We start from the raw sequence: 25,766 nt of genomic DNA on the forward strand, positions 1-25,766 counted from the left end.
AAATCAAGCCCTATGCGGTTGTCCAAAATGGTACTTTCTGCACAAAAAGACAGGAAGAAAGGCACAGCTGGGATGTGGAGCCCGGATCTCCAGTTATCGAGACAGGTACTTAAACCAACTCAGCTACAGCGCTGGCAGAATTCTTCCATTTTCCCAGTGGGCAAAAGATGTATAATATATGTCTTTTAAACATATACCTTAGATGTATAAATGTGGTCTGTAATTGGTCTAGAATGAAATTCTAATATACGTCTATTGTTATACGTCAATTATACGTCTATGATTATATGTTCATTATACTTAAATGGTTGGAATTCTATTATACGGATAAATTTAGATGACTATTATACATATATGGTTGGAGTTCTATTATACGGATAAATGTAGAGGACTATTATAGATATATGGTTAAAGATCTATTATGCATCAAAGACAGGTTTTACAGGTGTAGAAACTACTAAATCAAGCCAGTGATTTGGTTTAGAAATTTATTCTGAAAATTTACAATCATTCACACCTGAGAAATATGTAGTTCAAATTATACATTATATACAATATTGTAATCAACATATGGCTAATCATCATAAAAAACACAACTTGTAAACTTCAGCTACAAATACTAGTGACATGGCAATATATATATAGAGAGACAAACACAAACTAATTACATGAACACGCTAATATTTAACTCAAAAACACACTTCGATTCAAATATAAGTTTCAAAATTTACAAGTTCTATATCTCAAAGAAAAAAATATTACAATGTGAAGTTAAGATGATTTTTGCTGTTCACCATTTGAAAAGCCCTGTCTAATTGTCCTAACAGTTAGAACCAGCAATTTATCATTTTCAGTGTCCAGACTTCTAGGCCCCCTGCCTTGCATATCCATTGTGTGCTCTGTAGCGGCGAGGCTTATTAATAAGAAAGAATTAAGTGTTCTGAGCCTTCCCAAATGAGGCCCCATTTCTCTGTTCATCTCTGTGGTGCAGCCACAGAGAAACTATTCATGCAGGCTGATTTAAGGTTTCCTTTGATAAGGACAGCTCCCAAAGGGGGATGCACTTAGCTAAGCCTAGCTATCATGATCAATGGTCATCCATTGGCGCCTATCTGTCTAGGGAGTGCCAGATGGACATCTGGACTGCATTCCTAAGTGTCAGGAGTAAGTGACTCATATCTCACCTTGATCAACCAATCAGGGACTGGTAGGGCCGAGTAACCCACGTGGGACTCTGATGCCCATGGAACTTTCAGCCAATCAAAGAGCTGAAGTTCCTCCAGATAAAAACAGGCAACACAGAGAGCCTGGAAGATTCAGTGAGATTCTGGAGAGACTTCTGAGACTTTTCTAAAGGGAATTCAAAGGAGAATTCCAGGGCAGGACGGCCCAGAAGCAGAAGGCTCCCAAGGGCAGGACATTCTCGCAGCACGCCTCCTGACCATCCTGAGACTCAGCCCGGACAACCACGGAACGGCCAGTGTGTCCGAGTGCCAGAACTTTCCTTTGTTCTAAGAGTCTAGAGTGGAGGTTGCCAGAGAGTAACCAGAGGATCCACCCGAGGTGAGCACCAGCAGCAAGCCTCGTGAACAGGTCGGAACTGTGGACAGCTGAATCACTATTCAGAACTAGCTCTTCATCAGGAATGAACCGGTCCTCTTCCTGACTTGCTGGGACCCACAGTCATCTTTTCTCCTGTGCACAAACTTTGCTAGTTAAATCCAACACTAACTAGCAGGTCAGTGAGCATCAGCAGCGCACCGTCACAAGCCGCACAGCACAGCCTGGCACAGAGCCAGAGAGCGTGGATTGGACAGCAACAGCCTGCAACTGTTTCTTTGTGCCCGCAGGAGATCTGAATCCCCAGAGATTGGATGAGTATTCAACTTCAATTCATTGCAGCTCGAGAATTCAATTGTTATCCCAACCAGTTGATATCAATTTAATTCCTAAGAGTTCTGTACTTGTTTTGAGTATCTAATGTAGAAGTTATAACCAAGTTCATTTACGAAACGGTCTTAATGAATGATATACTGAACGTATGTCCTCTTGATATATGTAACACTTCGTAACTGACTGAATATATACCTTTTGTATTCTGATAACCCTCTCGATAAGATCTGTTAGTTTTATATGCATATTCTATGTATTAATAAATGTATCCTCGTGTATTAGTACCTGTGTGTGTGCGTTGTTTGAGTTATGTCGCATGGTTGGATTCTAAAGCCATCAAAAGAATCAACTTTGTGATTTACTGCTACAATTAATAATTGTCCCAGTAAATGCCCAAACCCTACAGAACTGGTGCCTTCAGAGAGCCACTACATTTACATTTTGGCTATGGCAACGTTACATATTTGGCGTCCCTGGGCCGGCTATGATTACAGCTCCTTTATTTCTTTTTCTGTTGCTGTTGGATGGGACTTCAGCACCACAGCTAGGAGAAAATTTTAGAATATTAGTGCACAGATAAATGATGATTAATCTCTTCTTGAATATAATCTAAAAAAAGAACCATTAAGGTTTACTAAGCTCAAAGCTTAATCAATGAATTAAGTTTAGCTTGCATCATAGTAATTGAGCAATTAAGTCTGTCCTAAGTTAAGAGTACCCAAAGTTTGAAAGTACAAGATAAAATAAGAGTACCTTAAATTGCTCTAGAAAGATTTGTGTCTCCCAGGCACTTCTTTTGTCATTGATCTTTCCGGCTTGTGCCAGCGAAGTTGAATTCCATCATCAGTTAATTTGTCATAAGTCTGAAAACCAAATTCTCACTGAGCTTAGACATTTTTCAAGTAAGTTTCCACTCAATATTTATTTACTCAAATATTTAGGATCAAATGTACTACTGTAATCCTTATATTTTAAAAGAAATGTTTGTAGTTTTACACCTTGCAAATTAAGTGGTTAACACATACAGTAGGTATCTATAAGCTAAATTTTGTGGATATTTAAACTTGATCAAAGTAAAAATTTAATGTTAAAATATCTTAAAAATCAATAAGCTATACCTTGACAACACTGCAAACACACTCTGACATCACTTCCACCTACTCTCCAAAGCTGGTTTATTTGGAAATAATATTATATTAGAAATAATATTAGAAGCTATTTTTACTACTGGGTCTTCATTAATCAACTAATCAGAGATACACATTACACATGACCATTCAATGGAATGAACACATTTTCACATATTAACTGCACTTTTCTGCAGTACTTGCTCAGCCTTAGATTACAAAGTGACCACATGGAGCTTTTTTAAAACACTTTATTTTGGCATTAAAAGATAAGCAAGATTATACATCATAAACTAAAAAAAAGAAAGTATGCCAGAGATGGATCATATTAATCAGATGTAGGCTGTCATATTATGACCTATTTGTAACCAAGAATACTAGTAGTGAATATTTTCTACACCACAGAGAGAATATAATATCATACAAGCAACAGGGACTCGCTTGCATGTACAGAACTCTTCCACTGTGCTCAGCCTCTTGATGTGGAACTGGTAGTCCAATGGTTTTGTACACCTTCCCACATGCCTCAATTCATCTCTGATCTCTATAGGAGACTCAATACCCACTTCTGAAACTCTGAAATTTTTGAACACTTTCGCTTACTTAACTTGCAACCTAAAAAATAGTTGTACATTGTCAACGGTCAGTAAACACTAACTGACACTAACACTCAGACTGTTTGATGTGCAGGAGGGCTATCTGTCCAGTATCTACAGATACACGATAACTACACGTGTACTATCTGGCTATCTGTCCAGTATCTACAGATACACGATAACTACACGTGTACTATCTGGCTATCTGTCCAGTATCTACACGATACACGATAACTAACATTAACACAAATACCACTCATATTACAACAGTAACACTATCACTAAGACATACACTATCATTATCACTAACACTGTCACAAACTACTGAAGAAAGATGTGAAGACGGGGGTTTGAATTTTATCCTTTCTGTAGAGGGTTTAGACTTCTAAGTCACAAGCTGGGGTTTATGGCAGGAAAGGGGGTTAACTGATAAGGATTGCAGATGCAAGCTAGGAACCCCCCTGGGTGTAATGTTAAACTGACCATTTGTCCAGAACATCGTAAACTGGCCAAATACCATGAACCCCCCTCTTTACCATCAGACCGAGTGACGTCAGAAACGGAGAAGAAAACACTATATAACCCAAAAGTTTGTAACAGTACGTTGAACAATACTTCGGTTTTGTTGTTTCTTGCGGGAAACAAGACTTCGGCTTTATTGTTCCTTGCATGCAATAAACTCATCTGTTTTACTTCATCTCGGGATCAAGAACCTTATTCGTTCTGTTACCACACTACTTATAATAACAGTAATGCTATTATAAAAACTAACACTACTACTACTGTTAATACTCTAACAGTAACACTATAATTATAATTGATATTAACATGAATATGAACATTAAAACTAAACTATCAGTAGCGCTATCATCATTAATACTCACATGAACACTAGCATTAAAACTACCAGTTGTACTGAATGAAGTTGTATGAATACACTAGTATTAGTATTTGTTGCTACCCATGAAGTCACATCGCTCTTTGTGACGAACGCGAGACACCTAGACACACACACTGACGTGGCGCCTGTCGCCGTGGTTACCATACTTATGATTTATAAACACGGGAAAAACTGTTACATACATTTATCAACTTGGAATATATATTTTTTTAGCTCTAGGATACAGTTACCTAAATAATAATATGAATAATCATAAAAAACACAACTAGTAAACTACAAATTCTAGTAACATGGCAATTTATATATAGTAATGACAAACACAAACTAATTACATGAACACGCTAATATTTAACTCAAAACCACATTTTGATTCAAATATAAATTTTAAATTTTACAACCTCTATATTTCCACAAAAATATAAATAATGTAGTACAAACGCTACTTTCTAATAAAGACAAAAATAAACTGTTTGTTTTGTGTCTCATGGCGATCCTCCTCCCGATCCTAATGAAATGTTTAATATTATCCCTCGAGGAAAAAAATGAGTCAATTTCCGCCTGGAATGATTGATGCCCCATCAAACATGTTGTAATATCCCCGGAAGTTTATACAGTAGAATCCTGGTTCATGGCTTATATTCAAGGTAAACAAGACTAAGGAAACAAGTTGGAAAGTTGATGTCAAACTGGGATTTAAATCACCTGGAACAGTTCACTACATTCGGCAGTATGTGCCAGAGAGCAACTCCTAACATCCCTTTGATAGCTCAGTTGGTAGAGGGGAGGATTGTAGTGGAAACAGCTGTGGATCCTTAGGTCGATGGCTTGAAGAAAGGTGCTTTTTGTGTACTTTAATCAAAGAGTTAAAACAGCGAAACTTTTTCACTCAGACGTTGATCAAAAGCTCAATAAACGACGAAGCAGAGGCTATTGTTCCGAATTCAGCTCACGTCTGATTGTCTTGTTTTGGCCAAGATCTGATCTTTGAATTCAAGGACTACTCTGTCTGCTTTGTAATTCAAAAGTAGATACAAATGTCACATTTTTTGTAGATTAAAGGTGTTCTCTGTTTTCAAATGTTAGGTACTTAATTGGCTTTATGATTTGGTATTGATTTTATATCGTTTAAGTATCATATTATTAAGTTTGTGCTTTCTGTGTTTTTATCGTATTGTGAACTTATTTTTTAAACAAATGCTTACAAAGACAGACACGGCACACATCTGTTTATGCCAGCGGTGAATTGTACATTTTTATCAAGTACAAGCTACTACTGCACTTTTGGGAGAATAACAGTTTCGATATAAAGTGGCAAAAATATAAAAAGGGGAAAATACCCCAGACTGCGTGTAAAGCTCTCGTTGTGACTGTTGTTTTATTTTTAGATAAAAATGGCGTACTGTGCACTAAATGTTGCAGAAACACAATCTGATATTTTAATAATTATTAATTTATTTATTATTATTTATTTATTTAATAATTTGATAAAAATCGAGGCACCGGATCCAAGTATTCATTTCGGATTTTCTAAAGTGATATCTTCCCTTCCTCTCGTGGAAGTCACACGATGGGAGCAATTGTTTCTTTTTTTTTCACGTTGTGATCCAAAGAGCCTCAGACGCACAGCAACCAAACCAGGATGGATTCTGCTGAGAACCAGACTGAGCTCATTCTCACTCCCTGTGCTGAAAACAGAATCAGCTCTTCGCCGAGCACTGTCTATAGCTGCTGGATGGTACTCTGCGTCCTGCTGCTCCAGCAATTCCTTCGACTAAAGAGAGACCACTCGGGGGCTTTTAACCTTTTCAAAGCTACAGGCGGGACTGAAGCTGGAGATATGAAGGCACCCGCTGGTACATTTTCTCTAACTTTCACAATCGCGACAGACTTCTCTTTAAAAAAAAGCAGATATAGCCCTGAAAAAAGCATTAGCTTTAACAGTTTTAACATTAATCGATTTTGAATCTAATTTTGATATTTGACATTTGATATAATTTTTTTTGCATTTTACATAAGAATGCTAATAATAATAATTATTGCTTACACTTATACAGCGCTTTTCTGGACACTCCACTCAATGCGCTTTACAGGTAAGGGGAACTCCCCCTCCACCACCACCAATGAGCAGCATCCACCTGGATGACCACAGAGAGTCAGGACCTCGGTTTTACATCTCAGAAGGACGGCACCTGTTTACAGTTTAGTATCCCCGTCATTATACTGGGGCATTAGGAACCACACAGACCGCAGGGTGAGTGCCCAGCGACAGAAACCAGATGGTACCGTGTGTCGGGCTCGGCTGCAAGCAGGACAATGACGTCACAGGGACAAAGTAGAGAAAATCAAAACGGTTCTATAAAAGACCTGTGTCAGCTGATGGTTTGCAGTCTGGACTCTAAATCCTTCGATCCGATTTCAAATCTCTTTAATACCTGAGCTGCGGCTTCTTCCGAGTACTTATTCGTATACTTATTATGTGTAAGTGTATAGATGAAACCTTTCATATATTGTTCAGTTTAAATCAAAATGCTTTACTAATACAAGAGAGAAGTATAGTATGAAGGATGTGACAAATTTATGATTTCTTGGAACAAAACAGTTTTTATTTGCATTCGAAATGAAGCGGAATTTTAGCGAGACACACAAACCCTTTGTCTTTTTTAGTGATTTTTAAAAAGACAAAAATGTAGAAAAAATGTAGTTTTTTTAGCACTACAATAGCAGCGTCAGTGGCATAATGAATAACGCGTCAGCCTTTGCATCAGAAGACTATAGGTTCGACTGCCATCTGGCTTGTTGTGTTTATACCACTTACATTCTTTTATATAATTGAACTGCACCCGAAAGCTATAGAAAACACTTTGGGTAAGTTGTCGAAATTCGCATGAGGCTGCAGACAACTTAACACTATACTGTCTGGAGATCAGCTCCTGCTCTGAACTCAATTGCAATGAAAAACCATGCGTAACACAGCTGGAGAACAGCTGAACTTGTGCTCCGTTCGGTGATGAGGGTTCAGAACTGGCGTTGTTGTAATAAGCACGAACTGCACATGCTATGAATCAGATCATTTCAATTAATCTGATCAGTGTAGGACACGTTAATGTAGAATTATTAATAGGTTTGTTAGTTCAGGTTTACCCACCTGAACTAATGTAGAATTATTACTTGGTCTGTCTCTTGTTTGTATATAAATGAATGACTCTGACAACTTAATGTTAGTTTTTAATTTAGTTTTACGATGTAGGTCAGGCGTTGACATATGCACGAGTATATGAAATGTCTCACTCCTGATTCAACTAATGTTCTATAGGAGATTGGCGATTCCTCCTGTTTCTCATACAACCATATCAGAACAGAAGCCCAAGTCACCCAGCTGTGATTCAAGATTGACTGGCATCTTTATCCCTTTTTTGTTCGTGATCATTATTTTCTTTAGTTATGATCAATATTGAACTTTTTCTAAATGAAATGACAATAATCAAACGTGCAGGCAGATTTTTGAAAAGTATTCGGAATTGACAGGGTGCCCCTTTGGAACAGTCGTCAGAAAACGTGAGAAAATGAAAGTTATGTAAACTCTCACACAAAGCATTGAAGATTGGAATCTGAGTGTAAAAAAGCTACCCGTCTCCCAATGATAGGCAGGGATACACACCATGACTCGAATAGACTCAGCGAACTTTAATACCGATGATATTACGAGTGCTTTGCACCTGTCGAACTTCAAGACGGGACTACTACAACAGTTGTGGACATAATTCAATACCACCGGCAGAGTCCAATGCCGGCAACTTCTGAGAAAATAATGTTCACTCATGGAATTTGGTCTTTGAATGGCTGGCGGGAAAATTCATTTATACTCCTGTTGCACCCTCAGCTGAAACATGTTAAAATAACAATGCAGATTTGTTGGAGAACCTGACAAGAATGATTGGGTTAGCACTGTATGTATTCTGGTATATTTACTTTAATTTTAATATAAATGTAAACATACATGCTGTACAATCTAATGTAATTTTAAAATATGTTAGCTGAGGATGCGAGGGGGGCTATTATACCTTGTGAAACACGCAAGGAACTGTAAAAAAGGCTGGTATTTGAATAAAATTGGCGATCACAAGAAAACCACAATTTATGTGGTATTATCATCAATATCCTTCAAAATCTACGTTCAAATGAAGGATTTGAAGAAACTATGAAAAAAGCAACAGTAGTAGCAGAGGATTTTGATTTTTGCTCTTCAAGTCAGTAGACCACCGTAGAGTTGCCCCCCTACAGACAGCACAAAGGATGAAACCCACCTCTTTCGTTATTGCTGTTTGTGGCAGTGAAAGTAGCATTTGTGCTATTGAAAGCATCTCGGAAGATGAAGGTGCAGTCACTTCCACATTTCATGATATCATTAGATCCGACGACAAGAGCTGAAGCCCCTGGCATTTTCCAAGCCAGCAATGTGAGGAAGAGGGACATGGAGGAAGGTAGTGTGGCTGAGCAGTCTAAGGTGCTGGATTTTAGGCTCCAGTCTCTCTGGGGGCGTGGGTTCGAATCCCACTGCTGCCAAATGTTGGTGTTTTAAGACCTGCAATACGATCAGTAAAAGCGCTTTTTGTTAGGCTGCGGGAGGTGTTTAGTGAAAGACTTTCTAAAAGACAGGCTGTCAGCTTAACATCAAGGCAGAAAAAATATTTTGTTTTCTCAACATAAATTCTCTTTGGCATGTTCAGCTTTATGTAGGGAACAACATCTGCCGAGATCACTTTTGAGGCAGTGCACATGATAGTGTACCGGCGAGTACATTTAATATTGGCTGTGGTGGTGAGCTGCTTTTGTCTGTGAAACTTTTAATTCTTCACGCCGAATCGTTGGTAGGGGTTGGCTGTTAGCATTCCTTCAATCCAATGGTTTTACTCTGGGTAAAAAGCAGTGCAATATACAGAGATGATATTCAAATATTTCAACGTTCTTATTGGATTACCTGTATGGAGATGTCGCTCAGAATTCCTAATATGATTTCGAGTTCAGTTTTGCTTTACTACTTTCAGAGTCTTTTATTGACCTTGCTGAAGCAGAGAAGTGACATAATCACAAATGCGACCTACCTGTGCTGCTGTTTCTGGATAATAATGATTATTGCGAGGAAAAAAAAACAGCTCCTTGCATTAAGAGCAAGAGCAACCAACGCACTCTCTTGTTGAGTTGGGTTTTTTCCGTGGTGCTCTTCCTCAGATGCAAAGTTATTTGGCGAGCAAGGACCTCTGAGAAGGAGCCTGAATCCGTCAAGAACTCAGAAGTTCTAATATCGCACTACTGTCTTGTGTACAGAGATCTGCTTCTTCCTTTTTGAGTGTTTTGGTGTTTAAGAGCACGCTTTCTACTTCGAATGTTAGTTTCAGGAGATGTGTTACCGGATCGCAGATCATCTTGAAAAGATTTGGGGATGCACTGGCTCAGTTATTTGAAGGAACCTATACCACCACGCACTTCTGAGAAGCACCTGCACATTTTCGCAATCCTCTCTCTCACCTACAAAGTTATGAAGACACAGACGACCAAGAAAAACTAATTTGATTCACTCAAGGCTTCACTCTTCTGTTGTGATGTCGTTTTAATTAGTGTTAGCTGTGATGAGGTGTTGTTTCTGTCTCTTAAAGTTTAAAAGTCTGCTCCTTTCTTCCTGGTATAGAAAAAACATGTAAATTAAACACCACTGTAAATTATTTGTCCATCTCTAAAGCCTGTGTGTATTGACAAGGCAATTAAAAAGCACATATTAAATAGGAACACGATCCTTCTTGTTACCATTCCCGTGGTTGGAGCGTTGTTTCGCCCTTTAACATTCTTCTACAATATTTACAGACAGGGCTTTATCACTGGAGTTGTGTGCATCGGTCCATGAACATCAACTGTACTGCTGTTTTTCTATGCGTAATTTAATCGCAAGCACTTAAAAGATGCAAAAAGATTTCAAAGAAAACATAATTGAAAGACAGTCGAGTAAGGAGGTAGAAAAACGCTCTCCCCTGTTGAAGAATCAACCACCGTCGCCCATGTGACTGGATATAAAAATAAATTATTCATTTTGCCCAGTCTCTGGAAGCTTCGATGTGATTATTTTCCCTTCCTTATTTCTTCATTCCCATGAATTTACTTTGTAGTAGAAGAAACGCGAAAGTGGGAAACTGCAGGCATTCTTCGTGAAGGGTGGATTGTGTTCAGTGAACATATGCACATCTTTACGTCAGTTCCACCATTTGCGCCCTAGAGGATGTAGCTCAGTGCTAGAGTGCATGCTTCGCATGTATGAGGTCCTGGGTTTAATCCCCGGCATCTCCAGATGTCTTATGTTACTGTGCTCACATCGCAATCTTCTGTTGAGTGAGAACTCTTTGCTCGTGTTCATAGAGAGACAGGTTAACACAATTAAACTCAAATTTCTACAGTGTTGCTCTGCTGTTTTAAATGTACCTCCAAAGCATTTTGTTCTGTTAACTACCAAATGATTTGAACTAATTTAACATCATATTCAGAAAATCCAGAGAAGGTCATCAGACTTTTAGTGGCTGTTGAAGAAAACACCTGTTGAATCTCACTAGGGATTTCTTGAGAGATCATTCAGCGAGCGAGTCCTCCCTCTGGACTCCACACTGAGCTGAAAGCTGTGCGAATTCCTCACTTTGTGTGTCTTTAGAGTTTTTAGAGTGAACAGACATAAATGTAGAAAACGTGTTTTTTTTAGCACTACAATAGCAGGGTCAGTGGCGTAATGAATAACGCGTCAGGCCTCGCGTCAGAAAATTATAAGTTGGACTGCCGTCTGGCTTGTTGCGTTTATACCACTTACGTTCTTTTATATAAATGAACTCCACCTGAAAGCTATAGAAAACACTTTGGGTAAGTTGTCTGCAGCCTCATGCGAATTTCGACAAAACACTGTACTGTCTGGAGATCAGCTCCAGCTCTGAACTCAATTGCAATGAAAAACCATGCGTAACAAAACTGGAGAACAGCTGAACTTGTGCTCAGTTCGGTGATGAGGGATCAGAACTGTCCTTGTTGTAATTAGCACGAACTGCACAGGCTCTGAATCAGACCATGTCAATTAGTCTGATCAGTGTAGGACACGTTAATGTAGAATTATTAATAGGTTTATTAGTTCAGGTTTACCCACCTGAACTAATATAGAATTATTACGTGGTCTGTCTCTTGTTTGTATATAAATGAATGTCTCTGACAACTTAATGTTAGTTTTACGATGTAGGTCAGGCGTTGACATATGCACGAGTATACAAAATGTCTCACTCCTGATTCAACTCATGTTCTATAGGAGATTGGCGATTCCTCCTGTTTCTCGTACAACCATATCAGAACAGAAGCCCGTGTCACCCAGCTCTGATTCAAGATCGACTCGCATCTTTATCTTTGCATTAAGAGCTACCGGATAACAGATTATCTTGAAAAAGTTTGGGGATGCACTGGCTGGGATTAAAACCCGGCTCAATTATTTGGAAGTCACCTGTACTACCAACACACTTCTAAGAAGCACCCGCACATTTTCGCAATCCTCTCTCTCACCTACAAAGTTATGAAGACACAGACAACCAATGAAAACTAATTTGATTCATTCAAGGCTTCACTCTTCTGTTGTGATGTTGTTTTAATTAGTGTTAGCTGTGATGAGGTGTTGTTTCTGTCTCTTAAAGTTTAAGAGTCTGCTCCTTTCTTCCTGGTATAGAAAAAACATGTTCCATCTTTGTTTACAAACACCACTGTAAATTATTTGTCCATCTCTAAAGCCTGTGTGTATTGACAAGGCAATTCAAAAGCACATATTAAATAAGAACACGATCCTTCACGATCCAACACGATCCGTGGTTGGAGCGTTGTTTCGCCCTTTAACGTTCTTCTACAATATTTACAGACAGGGCTTTATCACTGGAGTTGTGTGCATCGGTCCATGAACATCAACTGTACTGCTGTTTTTCTATGCGTAATTTAATCGCAAGCACTTAAAAGATGCAAAAAGATTTCAAAGAAAACATAATTGAAAGACAGTCGAGTAAGGATGTAGAAAAACGCTCTCCCCTGTTGAAGAATCAACCACCGTCGCCCATGTAACTGGATATAAAAATAAATTATTCCCATGAATTTACTTTGTAGTAGAAGAAATGCGAAAGTGGGAAACTGCAGGCATTCTTCGTGAAGGGTGGATTGTGTTCAGTGAACATATGCACATCTTTACGTCAGTTCCAAGAACACCTTGAACTTTTTCCGTATGTGAAGGAAAAGGCAAAAGAGCATGAAAAGTATTGAGTGTATAAAATATCCATGGTACAACCCGAGAAAAACTGATGGACTAAACAACAACATTTGATGATTAAAGAGATTCAAGAAACACAATCATCCACACACGGGCTTGGATCCTGAACGCTTAAGTTAATTGACAAAGCGAAGGATATAACCTGTAAACTCTCTTCATGTCTTATAGTTTATTAAATAAAACAATTTCTTACTTTCTTAATAATTTCTTACTGTTGATGGACGATTTATTGAATTTTAGCAAAATCACAATTACAGCTTTTTCGGTTAAACTGTTATTCACATACTCTAACATAGATAAACGTTAGTGTCTTCTGATGTGTGAGACATTTTCTCAAAAAAAATATTTGTTAGTCTCTCTGGAGGCTGCACACGGTGTTTAGAGAAAGAATTTCAAAAAGACAGGCTCCCTAAGCTTAACATCAATGCAGAAAAAAATGTTTTCTCAACAGAAATGCTCTTTGGCACTTTCAGCTTTACATAGGGAGCAACGTCTGCCGAAATCACTTATGAGCCAGTGCACATTGTAGTGTGCCAGCAACTACATTTAATATTGGCTGTGGTGGTGAGCTGTTTTTGTCTGTGAAAGCAGTTGTCTGTGATACTTCACGCCGAATCATCGGCAGAGGTAAAGCTTATTAAATATTTGCGGATAGCGCTCCATCAGAAATAACTTGTCCAAGTACAAAAGAGATCATAGGGTTTACATCAAGCAGTCACAAAACATACCTCACATGTCAAATTTAAATGGGGAGTTGATTTTGCTTCTTGACGTTGTTCCTGTGGTTGCGTTGGTTACAAAGGTGAACGGTCTTCCACATTCTACTAGAGTATCCACTGGGTTGCCTTTATCCATTATCTTGGAAAGAATCTGTGCTTCAACTAAAAAAAAAAATCATCAGTACTGTTGTTTTTTTCTGTGCGTAGAGCCATCACTTAAAGCATATAACAATCCGTTCAATCCCCCGCATCTCCAGGTGCTTTATATTACTGTGCTCACATCGCAGTCTTCTGTTGAGTGAGAACTCTTTGCTCGGGTTCATAGAGAGACAGGTTTACACAATTAAACTCAGGCACACTCGAAGTGCTACAGTGTTGCTCTGCTGTTTTAAATGTACCTCCAAAGCATTTAGTTTTGTTAACTACCAACTGATTTGAACTAATTTAACGTCATATTCAGAAAATCCAGAGAAGATCATCAAACTTTTCGTGGCTGTTGAAAAAAACACCTTTTGAATCTCACCAGGGATTTCTTGAGAGATCATTCAGCGAGCGAGTCCTCCCTCTGGACTCCAAACATTTTGGGTTAAACTGTTATTCACATACTCTAACGAAGAGAAACGTTAGTGTCTTCCGGTGTGTGAGCCCATTTCTCAAAATATATAAAAAAAAGTTATATAAATTGAATTGTTCTACTTTTTAGGCTTGCATAGTATTATTAATATTTCAGTTAAATCTTTTCTTCTGTAGTAATATGAGTTGATATTAATATTAGTCCTGATTTATAATTTTTTGTCATGGTTGATCTAAAGTAATTTTGTAATTAGTTTCAGTTTTGATAATTAGTTTCGCGCAGAGACGCTACCAAAACTGGTAATGTTCACATAATGTGTAATGCAATAGCAACATTTTGGGTTGAAAACAAAAAGTATATCTTGGTATGAATCCTAACACTTCATAAGTAGCATTCTTGGATTTCTCGCTTCAGATAAAGTTGTCTATACATCATAGATTTCTACTCAATCAATATCAGCTGTGTTATCACTACAGAACGCTAAATATAGATCCTGGCAATACTTCGTGAGATCTTCGTAAGAAAATCCAAAATACTACGGAAGGAATCAAATTTATACATTTCTTTGGATCGAGAAGATGATCATTATGAGACTCAAAACATGCCTGTCTTTTCTCTTTTCGAGGACACATGGATTATTGAGGTGTAAAGATGGGTTCAAAACTAAAATCACCTTCTATCGCTGCTGTTTCCTTAAATCCTTCAACTGATCATCGATATCGAGGAATAATATTATATCGTTTCTTCAAATCCTTCAACTGATCATCGACATAGAGAAATAATATTATACAAATTGTGGTTTTCTGTTAATTGCCAAGTTGACTGTAATTACATCTTCGTTTACAGATGTCTTGCATGTAGCACAAGGTATAATAGTTGTCGTGCGTCCTCAGTTAAAATGTTTTAATAAGTACGACAAAAGTACAACATGCTTAAGAACATTTATGGTTACATCCATATTAAAATGAAGTTAAATGACTTGCTTGCGAAGCACCAAGCAGCCTTGAACGGTTTGCGGAAATCAAATATACAGTACAGATGGATTCAGAGTGTGCTTTCCAACTTTTGTGCAACATTTTCTTTTGACAGGGCAGAGTTGTCTTCACAATCTGGGTTGATTAAAAAGGTGTGACATCAGTGTTAAACAGCTTTCCTTCTTGGGGAACAACGGTTGTGTTCCATATTTCTAACTATTTTGGTTTCAAGATCGCAATTTAGTGTGAAACATAAAAGCCAGCTGGATAAGCTTGATTAATTCCCCTTACGGGATCAATAAAGTATCTATCTATAAATCTCTTACACGTCATTTACAATGGCCTTTCAACTAATAGCCCGTGCAGGGATCAAATCCCAGCTGTTGGTACGAGTTGCATAAGACCCTGTAACGCGCAGATAAGAAACTAACCTCTGCTTCTTCATTATATACACAGTGAGCTATATTTGCGAGCCTACTGCCCCCTGCGGGCTCTGTATTTGATTGGGGTACAAGACCGGCCGTGGAGGTAAAGTGAGACGGGTGTGTACTTTAAAAGGCTCATAGTGTCCCTGGGAGGGCTCAAACCACCACCCTTTTTGTTAACAACCGAGCCACAAAGACTCATGTACAGCTTAACACTCCTTGGTCTCAGTGAAAGTGATACAAATTTCAGGAGATTAATTTGTTTTTAAAGGAAAATCACCAACAGTGGCCGAGATCTACTGGAGTTTTTCATTCTATACTGCAATTTCTGTAGGGTACCCTGTGAAAATACGAGTTTTGACGAGAAGGGATGGACATATAAGGTCAGAAGGCTTGGGGAATTGAACTTTAAGGTAAAGACTGCGGGTTCAGCAGCAGCAGAACCTGATCAGTATCAGTTGACTCCGATATACTTTGAAAATGAATTTGGAGATTTAGAGTCAGACGTGCTACCGTTGCACCATGGGGTACTTACTTAAAAAAAAATAGAAAAACAGTCAGTGTTCCTGGATCTGTTATTGAGAACAACACCTGCACAAGAGCTGCGCAGGAAGAATAAAATGTGGTCTGGGAAGAAGAGACTCTCTTCGGAAGAGCGGCGCTCTTCACAGGATATTTTTTTTTTGTGAAGTTGATTTGTCTCCTTTGGGGAATTCAAAGGCGCTGACAGCTTGGCGCAAAGATAGCATGTCTGATTCCAGATCAGACGGCTGCATGTTCAAATCACGTCTAGGTCTGCTTTTAGTTTTTCAGGTTCTGCTCATCATGAACACGGAATTCAAACCATGTAGTTGAATTCTATCTGTACACCACATAGATAATCTAAACAAAATAGGGCCCTACTGGACATACAGTTAGGATCTCACACAGCGAATACCCTTGAACACAAGAGAGAAGGCACAGTTCACATCTGCGAAACATCACATCCGTCTTTAGAGACAGCTACATCAGAGAATGGAATCCCGGAAGTTTCAAATAACTTCTTTTAATACAGGTTCAAGCAAACCTGAAAGTTAGGGAGTTTCCGGACACTTTTGTTTTATTAAAAAGTGTCTGAAGCCTGAAAATGTAATTTGAAAAAAAAAAACGCTATTGGACATTAGCAGGTACTTTTTGTAACGATTTGCTATTTCATGCTGGACAACAAAGGATACAGACCCAATGTTTGCTTTCAGGTGCGGTTCATTACATAATAGACATCTATTACTGAGGAGCTTGAATAAAATTCAAGGTAGAAGGTAGAAGTCGAACCTACAATCTTATGATCCAAAATCAGATGCGTTAATTATTAAACTGCTGGTATTTCACATAACCTGAATTCCCCCATAGGGTGCTCAGCTTCGCTACTAGTAATATACCGCCCCTTCTAAAATTTCAACGTGAGAAACGTGTTTTCTGATTTTTTATGAGTTTTAAAATATTATCTCTTTAAATCAGAAGAAGGGTTTATGTTTCGCACTGAAATTCCCATTGATTGAGAATTCAAAGAAAGACTGTTTTCTTCCACAACACCGTATAATTATTACATCCACCAGACTCTCCAACTTCTCCAGACCTTGCTGGGTGAGCATTTACTCCGATAAATTAGGTCACGTATCATGTTAAATCACCTCTTCTCAACACAACATTTCCTGGTGCACGTTTTCTCTATGAAAAAAAAAGACATTTTTCCCTTGCACGATTTCTCGTTTTTTTATCAAAGCTTACAGAAATAAAAAAGAAGAAGAAATAGTGTTGCAAAAGAACTCTGTCGCCCTTGGGAGATGTCAAACGCATTGGACATGAAAAATGCCGGATAAAAGTCAGTTCTCTTCGTTTCTCAGTGTCGGGGCTGCTACTGTATGTAAAAGAGGCAATTTGCTCTGAGAGCAGTTTCAGCGCTTTCTGAACGCAGATGTCTCAGAGCGGTGTGTACAAGTGGCTGTAATAGACCGGGGTAAAGTTAGCTTGAAGTTCGAAAACGATTTTGGCACGCCTGTAGCACTTTCACGAAATCTCTTAGAGTTACAAAAACACTTGCTTTGTGTATAAAATACATTGTGGATGATTTCTCAGCCTTTACTTTTTCGTTTTTATGACATTTTTTTGACCAAGCACGAATATGCTTTTGTCCATATCTCCGCAATGGAAGCACAGAACGCCTTCAAACCAAAAGCATTTTAAAGACCACGACTTGTGGATATTTCCACAGCCTTTACATCAATCTATCTGTGAGCTAATTATCTTTTTTTAAACCTCCGGTTTTTCATCGGGGGACCGCTGTGTGCACACGTTCACAAAGCGAGAAATACTGTTCAATACGGCTTCATGCGAGAAAACCCGTATATGACCATAGGAAGCAGAACAGCGCGGTCTCCAATTACCCAGACTGTAAGCACGGGAATAAAGCTTTGTTTGATTTCTGAAACCCTTCCTTTACGCCCTGTTTTCATTCAGGTAAGGGTCAACTATATTGAAAATACTACTGACAGCAGGAAGATTAAAATATTCTTTACTCAGCAGCTTATTAAAAACAGCTCCCATGATGTTCAAACCGATTTTTTACACAGAACACTGACACAGCTTTGTGTTCTGAATCTCTTTTTCTCTTGCTTTTATTTAATGTGGCACAATGCACTGGGATAGGGGTATTCTGTTCACAAACCAATAGCATTTAAACCACAGCACCCACAATGCTGCAGGTAAGTGTTTTGCACACTAAGCAGGTCATCTGACTATTCCCAGCTTTGTTTTGGGTTATGGAACCTTTATTTTTTTATGATTTTCTGAAGATAACACTACAGGTGGGATGGGTGGGTTGTCTTCATGGCTCAATAGCATTTCAAATACAGCACCCACACTGCTGAAACCAAGTGTTTTACACACCAGACAGGCCCCCAAACCTCATACAACCTTACTGTGGCTGTGGCCCCTTTCTTTATTTTGTAATGAGTTTCTGAAGATAACACTACAGGTAATACACTGGGACGGGTGGGTCGTCTTCATGGCTCAATAGCATTTCAAATACAGCACCCACTCTGCTGAAACCAAGTGTTTTACACACCAGACAGGCCCCCAAACCTCATACAACCTTACTGTGGCTGTGGCCCCTTTCTTTATTTTGTAATGATTTTCTGAAGATAACACTACAGGTAATACACTGGGACAGGTGGGTCGTCTTCATGGCTCAATAGCATTTCAAATACAGCACCCACTCTGCTGAAACCAAGTGTTTTACACACCAGACAGGCCCCCGGACCTCGTACAACCTTGCTGTGGCTGTGGCCCCTTTCTTTAATTTTTTATGATTTTCTGAAGATTACACTACAGGTAATACACTGGGACAGATGGGTCGTCTTCATGGCTCAATAGCATTTCAAATACAGCACCCACACTGCTGAAACCAAGTGTTTTACACACCAGACAGGCCCCCGAACCTCATACAACCTTACTGTGGCTGTGGCCCCTTTCTTTATTTTGTAATGAGTTTCTGAAGATAACACTACAGGTAATACACTGGGACAGGTGGGTCGTCTTCATGGCTCAATAGCATTTCAAATACAGCACCCACTCTGCTGAAACCAAGTGTTTTACACACCAGACAGGCCCCCGGACCTCGTACAACCTTGCTGTGGCTGTGGCCCCTTTCTTTAATTTTTTATGATTTTCTGAAGATTACACTACAGGTAATACACTGGGACAGGTGGGTCGTCTTCATGGCTCAATAGCATTTCAAATACAGCACCCACTCTGCTGAAACCAAGTGTTTTACACACCAGACAGGCCCTCGAACCTCGTACAACCTTGCTGTGGCTGTGGCCCCTTTCTTTATTTTTTAATGAGTTTCTGAAGATAACACTACAGGTAATACACTGGGACAGGTGGGTCGTCTTCATGGCTCAATAGCATTTCAAATACAGCACCCACTCTGCTGAAACCAAGTGTTTTACACACCAGACAGGCATAGCAACCATGGTTTCATGGAGGGCTTCTCAGATAGTTGGGCATTCAGGTAGATTGGCAGGTGAAAGGATCTGTAAACATATTTTGTTAAAGCAAGTCAGTTTTTTCCACAACACATAAAATACATTTTTCCAAGTTTAGCCTTTGTCACTAATGAAACCACTAAAGAAAGACATAAATAGAAATCTTAAGATTTTTTTTATTCAATGTTGGTAGCAGGATGAACTGTCAGGTTGAGCTAAGTGTATATTTTGTCGCAGAGTTGCTGCAAGATGTTAACAGTGAAAAAAGGTATTTAGAAATGAGTTATTTCAAGAAGAACATTTTCAGAATAATTGCAAATCTAGCAGGATAGAGAAAGCACAGAAAACAGGCAGTTAGATTGATCAGATTAGTATGAAAAGTCATTTAGCAAAGGGAATGAGAAGAGTGACAAATAGTATACTTGAGATCTTTTTTTCTGAACCAGGGAAAATCTGATCATGTTTCTCTAATTTCTGAACCAGGGAAAATCTGATCATGTTTCTCTATAACAATAATAAAAAACTTTATTTTATATATCACCATTAAAGGTGGCATCTCAAAGCAATACAGTAGATATAAAAACAGATAAAAGGACCACAGATTACAAAGTAAATACATATAAGAAAGACAAGCAGTTAGAGGTGCTACCAAAATTAGAAAACGAAGCAGATACAGACACTAAGTCTTCTGAAAAGAAAGGTTCTGAGGTTAGATTTAAATGCATTTAGGGTACGTGACTGATATCACTGGGAATACAAATTGAGAGTTCTGGGGTGCAGCTAGAGAAGACCCTGTCACCCACAGAATGTAGATGTTCTTGAGGACAGCTAGAAGACCAGAGTCAGACGGACAAAGGTGGGGAGTAGACAGATAATAAGCCATATACTGTAGGTACTGAATGAGGATAAGGATTTTGAAGTTGACTCGAAACCTGATAGGTAACCAGTGCAAGGACTTGAAAACAGGTGTAATGCATCCCTGATAGGATTCTTGCTGTCATATTCTGAACATATTGAAGATTGCTCAGTGTGGATTTAATTTCCCCAGTGAACAGGATGTGCATTTATTAATTCTAGAAAAAAAAGCCTTTCTTGATTTCTCTAGTTCTTAGTTTCTCTAGTTCCCTTTAAAATAAACTATTATTCTACAATGCAGAGTATTACATGGCCAGTATTTACACATGATATTTGTGATTTCAAGAAATTAACACAAGCAGCTTTTGGAGATTTAAGTGTTGGCTGAGTTATTGCAGGATAAAAGACTAGAGATGTTGGTAAGAAGAAGATAATTTGGGGAAAGCTGAGGAATACACTGATAACAAGCACACTTCCTAATGGAGTTAGGCATACTTTTGATGAAGATGATGAAGTTAACAGACTGTATGTTTACATAGATACTGAAATGAGGATTGTATTTTAGATTTTGTGTAGTTGCTGGCATTGAACTGTGTGTTGGATGCACATGAATTGAAGGAATGGGCAAACATAGCTGATGCGGATCCACAGAGCCAGCATATTAAGATGTTTATAATTAGAGGCAATTTGTTTAAATAACTAGGTATGGATACTGATGTGCAAGAGAGGTGGAAAGGCTGTTTCCTTAAGCCAGCACTATAAAATATTTTATTCTCAGTGAGATGCTACCATTTCATAATGGGTTTCTAACACTGTGTATAGTTCCATCCACACAGTGCCTTTACTTCCATCCATTTCTAATCTCTTTATCCAGTACAGAGGATTTGGAGCCTATCCCAGTAAGCAACGGACACAAGGCAGAATACACCCTGGACATAGCGCCAGTCCATCACAGGACAGACAGACACAAACACACACACACACCAGGGCCAGTTTTCCCATAAACCAATTAACTTACCAGTATGTTTTGGAGTGCGAGAGGGAGTCATATCACACATATGGAGAAAAACCATGTAACCTAGAGAGAACATGTAAACCCCACACACACTGCCAGGATGGCAGGAATTGAACCTAGGACCCCAGTGCTGCAAGATAGCAATGCTAACCACTTCGCCACCATTATAAATGGATGGATATCTTAGTTATCTTTCTAGTTCACAGGTTTGCATGCATAATTTAATTTTGAAAGGCACTGAGACATCAGGTACTACTGTTGTATTTATGAAAAAGAAACAAAACAAAAAACATACTAACAACTGTGCCATCCAACTCCTTAGTTAATGCATTTTATTATTCAAAAACAGTTAACATTGTTAGCAAAATATTTTGAATTATATTTAACCCTATTTTTTCTTTAGTTTTGTATTTAACTTATTATATGATAGTCAGACTTAATGTATATTTGAACAATGAAAATATATTTTTACAAGATGCGGGGGAAAGTGCAACAACTTATTACAGTGCTAAATTTAATATTATTGATTGCTAATAGTTTATGCTAACACCTAACTTTCTTAATTAGATGTATTTAAAACAGTGAACTAAGTGTAACATACTATTCAGAAATACAATCGAGAATAGTTTTGTGGTGTTTGTATGGATGAAACGTTTCTAAAATGTATAACGTAACAAAATTAAAGACGATTAAAATCTGTAATCTTTCCACTTGTAATGTCATTAGACAGAACAAGAAGTTTCTGCTTTGTCTAAGGATGGTATCAAAAAGTAGTCTAAGTGGTGAGAAAGCTGTGCTTAACGATAATTAAGTGACTTAAAAGTAAAAAGAGATGCTTCATATTGCTTGATTAATTTTAAAAACTAAGTTATAAATGCAGACGCGATCGCTGCCATAAGCGCTCCAGGCAGCAGAACGTTCGTTCTGTACTGCTGCGCTCTGCGCCTCCTCCCTCTCTCGGTGCCGCGCCCCTCTCTGACGGAGCGCAGTGGGCAGTACGCTATTTTCAGAGCCTCTGATTGGGAAAAAAAGACCTGCTGATCAGTTTCACACACCAGGAAGAGAAAAGAATGGGATTTTTTCTCTTTGAAACGTGTGTTGTCTTTATGAAATTCGTGTATTTTAAACGTTTAATTAAGAAGTAAAAACCTTACAGCGTACACAAAGATTCTGAGCTGATCACGAGGAAGAAAAATCACCAATTTTTCGCGCATAAAAAGTGGTTTTTAACTTTCGAAACCTGTTTTTATATGTTTTTTTAAAGTCGTGCACTGTCTAAGTTAAGCAGGAACACATCATGATATCTCATTTTTTATTTATTTTTTAAAAATTTTAAAAATCGTTTGCCCAGCCTATTAATACAGACACACTGACTGGACACTAGAGTGCATTAACACTGCACTGAGAGAGAGGGATTAATACAGACACACTGACTGCACATTACAGTACTTTAAAACTGCACAGAGAGAGGCGGGTTAATACATACACAATGACTGGACACTACAGGACATAAAGACTGCACTGAGAGATAGGGGTGAATACAGACAGACTGAATGGACGTAACAGCATGTAAACACTGCACTGAGAAGAGAGGGATTAATACAGACACACTGACTGCACATTACAGTACTTTAAAACTGCACAGAGAGAGGCGGGTTAATCCATACACAATGACCGGACACTACAGGACAAAGACTGCACTGAAAGAGGGCTACACACAGGCACTGCGACTGGACAATACAGCACATTAACACTGCAATCAGAGAAAGGGGTTAATAGACACACACTGACTGACTGGACACTACAGCACATTAACATTGCAATCAGAGAAAGGGATTAATACAGACACACTGACTGCACATTACATTACTTTAAAACTGCACAGAGAGAGGCAGGTTAATACAGACACTGACTGGACACTGCAGGACATAAAGACTGCACTGAGAGAGAGGGGTGAATACAGACACAGTAATTGGACACTACAGCACATTAACACTGCACTGAAAGAGGGGTTAACACAGACTGACTGCACACTACAGGTCATTAACACTGCATTGAGAAAGAGAGGGATTAATAGAGACACACTGCACATTACAGTAATTTAAACTGCACAGAGAGAGTCGTGTTAATACAGACACACTTACTGCACAGTACAGTACATAAACAATGCACTTAGAGACAGAGGGGTTAATACAGACACACTGGATTAACATTCCAGAGGAGTTAAAACAGACACAGACCCTGGACGACAGTAATACTTAAACCAATTAAATAATGTCTATATACACAATCATTAGTATACTTATAAAATTTAGACCAATACAACGTAAATACAATATTTATAAATGATGTTTCCTAATGACGTTGGAGTACAAATTGATTCAAAAGTGAAACAATTGTTGAATGTGAACGAGGTGTTTTCAGCACCGTAACCGGACAAAACAGTTCAGTTTCCAATAAAGAATCCCGTTGCTACATCACACGTCTGTCCCACGTCACTCAGCATCTCTCCACTATACTCTCACCAGTGAGGAAAGTTTGATGACGGTTTGATACTTTGTTAGAACGCGTACTGATAATGAGAAGGTTTACTATTGTGAGATGTTTTTTTTTAAATAAAGTTTGTTGTTTAAAAAATCTCACCATTGAGTTAGTTATAGACACTGGTTTTTAACACACACACACACTCTGACTTCATACAAGTCACCACACTGACCTGAGAGCTGCAGTTCCGTGTCCATTTCTTCTTTTATTTCTGCAGTGACTTCACAGAGAAGTGTGTGTCCAACACGATCTGTCAGTCCCTGATCTCCTCCTGCTCCCGACTCCTTCTCCCACAGCTGCAATCTCACCTTCAGGCTCTCGTTCTCCTTCTTCAGCTGCGCCATTTCACTCCCGACACTGTCCTCCACACACTGTGTGATTTTAATCACGGCCCGTCTCACCAGAGTTTGGACGCTGCGGAGTTTGTCTTGAAACTCGTCCTCAGAGTCAGAAATTCTGTTTCCAAAAACTTCTGACATTTCATACACAATCGATTTGAGCAAAACCTGCATGAACGAGTCAAGCTGGGTTTGCAGATTTAACAAGCACTCCGCCATCCTTCTTCAGAGTCGATCAGAAACAAAGGCTGACTTGCGATGTTTAAACAGAACTGCTCCTTTATTTTTATTCTTCACAGATTCTGTTGTCAGGGCTGTGCTCTGTTCAAGCATAAACACAGTTGACAAGATGCTACGTTTTCAGAAACTGAAGTTATTAAAAAAAACAACTTTCTTCTTTATAGAAAAAAAATAATTCAAGCACCCACAGGTACGCTGTGTAGCGCCGTGTGATGACGTCAGTCGTTAGCGCGGCCGCGGCTTCAAAACAACCGAGAAGCGGAGCTGAGAAAGAGGAGTTTCTGCAGACGGATATAAACGTCACTGCACCTCCTAGCGCCACCTAGTCAAGAGGAGTGAATCACCTGCGACTTGCACCGTTCGTAAGTGTGAATTTTGTGAAACGGAACAGATTTATTGTTTTGCCCTACCACAACGAAAACGTCTCCCTTTGCAGGTTTTTGGTTAAAGAAAAAAATGCTGTCATATTCTTCCCAGCTGGCAGTATTTATTCTGCATCATAAGCAAAATTTGTATTTCATATTTCGCAAATTGTATGCATTTCTCGAAAAACACGTTGTCCCAAGAAAGGAAATAAATACTTCCATTAACAAAATCAAGCCATATGTGATTGTCCTTAATGATACATTCTGTATGACAAGACAGGAAGAAACGCACCTCAGGATTCCAGACACAGGATCTCCTGTTTATTGAGAGAAGTTTTAACCATCTGTCAGTTTTCATGTCCAAGGAGCTCAATTTGCATTCCATGTACAACACCGTGTCCTCTACACCCGCCACTGAAGCACAGCACAGGCTCAGCATCTTGACATCTCCCTAACAGAGACACGCAGAGACCTTTTGGTGGGCAGTGGCTCAAAAGGGGAGAAGAGACAATTTCTGGAGCAGGATTTGTTAAGTTGGAGTATTCTGGACACAAATCAGTGCCCGCTTGTATTTCTGTGTTTTTTTTTAATTTTACAGAAAGTTTAAATGTGACTTTTAAGGCATTATAATTCACAACCTTGGCAAAAAATGGTTGTCCATAATTGTTGATTATGTTTGATTAACAGACAAAATATGACAACCCCTCTACTGAGCATATACTTTATTTTCCTGATGTAACAGATCTTAACAAGAGGGCAAAGTAAATAAAATAATTAGCATCTAATTACATGCAATACCAAATGCACTCTCTTTCCATCTTAAGAGCAAGGGTTCACATGATACATCAATTCAAT

At 38.7% G+C, this 25,766-nt stretch overlaps 1 protein-coding gene across 1 annotated transcript in view; it reads right to left on the reverse strand.

The window, feature by feature from the left end:
• The window catches only part of LOC148825729 (uncharacterized), a 44,978-nt gene extending 20,237 nt beyond the window's left edge, over window positions 1-24,741 (reverse strand). Inside the window, exon 1 of the mRNA XM_088926218.1 lies at window positions 24,141-24,741. The gene's annotated coding sequence lies outside the window, so the exon portion shown is untranslated. The remainder of the gene's footprint in view (window positions 1-24,140) is intronic.
• Window positions 24,742-25,766: the final 1,025 nt, after the last annotated feature.

The sequence above is a fragment of the Atractosteus spatula genome, chromosome 10, assembly GCF_055471065.1.
Source record: "Atractosteus spatula isolate fAtrSpa1 chromosome 10, fAtrSpa1.hap1, whole genome shotgun sequence".
NCBI lineage: Eukaryota > Metazoa > Chordata > Actinopteri > Semionotiformes > Lepisosteidae > Atractosteus > Atractosteus spatula.